This window comes from Penaeus monodon, chromosome 35, assembly GCF_015228065.2.
Source record: "Penaeus monodon isolate SGIC_2016 chromosome 35, NSTDA_Pmon_1, whole genome shotgun sequence".
NCBI lineage: Eukaryota > Metazoa > Arthropoda > Malacostraca > Decapoda > Penaeidae > Penaeus > Penaeus monodon.
The window spans coordinates 26,820,807-26,823,139 of NC_051420.1; positions in this window are offsets into that span (position 1 = coordinate 26,820,807).

Here is a 2,333-nt window from a genome sequence, read left to right on the forward strand (position 1 = left end):
CTTTACCGAGATTTACAGCTTTTACTTACCTAGGTACTTCGGTAAAATGATTTGTTTGTTTGTGATAATGAATGCGTATTTTAGATATAAATGTTGAGCTAATGTCTTTTTGAATAATTAAAAACGTTATAATGCTGCTTAAACACATCTCCCGGCTATAAATCTACAGAGGTAGTGTGACATTAAGTCTTTGGTTCTGAATAATTTTCACTTTTTTATACAAAGGTTAATGAAATAGGTCTGTAGTCCCCACTATTGTTTCCATACGCTATTGAATCAATGAAACTTTCTCCTCATATACAGTCCTGTGCAAACAAACTAGGATCAATAAGGATATTTCTAAGCAATCTAAATGCATCATATGCAAGAGATACGTTTTTCCGTCGTAAAAGGGCCCATCCAAAACTCCTTCAGTCCCGGGGGCCCAGGCCCCCCCTTAGAAGTTTAGATCATTTTTTCCCACGGTGATTTTTTCGAGTAGTAATAGTTTCCCCATTCGATGATTTTTAGTTTGAATTTTGAGATCCCTGAGGTTTGGGTTTAGTGTTCGCTGTCTGCGTGTTTTTTTTATATCGAATTTCATAAAGGTGTATAAAATTTCAGGACATTAGAAAAGACCTCCACTAATGCTATTGCAATATATCATTTCTATCTCTAACTTCCTGATGAACTTCCTGACAAAGTTCAAGCTATTTTTTTTCCTCTGAGCTTTTCCTTTTTTCCTAGAGGTGCAGAATCATGGAACTCATGCGTTTTATATACTAAGTCATGCCAAAAAAGGGCCTGTGGAGGTAGGGGGTTTTTTTTCCAATTTGTGACTAAGTTTCCTTTCTTTTATGCCCCAGCCTTTTTTTAAAGTTCCTAATGCTTTGGTAACTTTTATCTTGTTTTTTTTTCTCCTTGATTCTAAAACAGACGATTTTTTTACTTTCTGTAGCTGAATACTTTTTAAAAAGTTCTTTAAGTGTTTCGTAAATTCCTTCGTTATCTTTTCAAGTCCCGCTGTGAAAACTCATAAGACACTCTTTTACATTTTTCCCCACATTTCTCCCTTATCAGCTCCCTTCTGGCACTCACGTTGTCTGTCTGTGGTCCTCCTCTCTCCCTGCTGATTGCTTCATGCTGCCCATTCGCCTCCACGAATATTTTCACGACACCCACCTTTCTTGACTTTTTGGCCCCCCGTTAATCTTTGCTGCGCCACCATGCGTTGATGCCTCTTCAAGCTGCCATGCACTCTCATGGTGTAATCGAGGTACTGGCACGCCTGGTGTATTCGGTGCACCAGATTTAGGCCGCAGGATCTTCGTCTTTCTAGATATTCCGTGTGCTAAAAATTTCCCGCCACAGTTTACAGAGATTTCAACATTTTTTCCGTTTTTTTTTATTTCCCCACCCGGGTAGATGGTTTGGCACAGATTTTCTCATCAGGCCTTGTACGTCTTTTGTAGCCTAGCTTTACAACTGGCTACACGGGGGTTATTCCAGTATTTTTTGCGTCAAGGCCAGTCTGCTATGCTATCACTGTTATTTTTCTTTTCAGTCTTCTGGGCTGTATACTCATGAGCCAGTAATCAGTATCTCGACGTACTAACCCGTGATGATAAAAATCATATAATTGTTTGCGCTGAATGAGGGTTTTTCTTAAAAACCCTTTCCCCCGGCTTTAGTTGAAAGACAGTAATAGATATTCTTGTAGCATTGCGAAATTATCCTTTCCCTATCAAGCTGTGTTGTGGGTGGGTCCCTGTAAAATGAAAGAGCCAAAAACTTGAAAACCCCAAAAGGCCTTTGTGAAAACCCTATCCTTTTGTTTTAAAAGGGGAAAGTTTCGTGCGTTTGTCGGGGCGGGACAGCTGGTGACTTTTTAGGTCGTCGGTAAACAGTCGTTTGCGTTTTCGTTTTCCATTCAGTCCGTTCTCCTTCCCCGCTACCGTTTTCCCATTTGGGTCCTCGCGTTCATCTTCAGAAGGTCCTTCATTCTCTGAGCTAAAAACGGCTTTGTCATCACTCTATTTTCTTTGCTAAAAAGTGCAGTTTGTTTAGGGTTCCAAAATTTTCCATGGGAAATTTTTCCGAGTCACCGAAATTATACAATTTGGGAAAACAATACTCACGACGCAGTGTCCCTTTTTTTGACGACACGCAGTTTATGAAATCTTAACATAAGCGAAAAACAGAAAAATCGTTCTCAAAATCTTCGGAAAGCGTATAGGCTTTAAAAGGCTTAAACACAAAACCATTCACAAAACGAGGCGATAAGCCTCATCGGAATAAAAATTTAAAAAAAAAGGAATAAGGGGGGGTTTTTTGGGAAAAAAAAAATTTTTAGG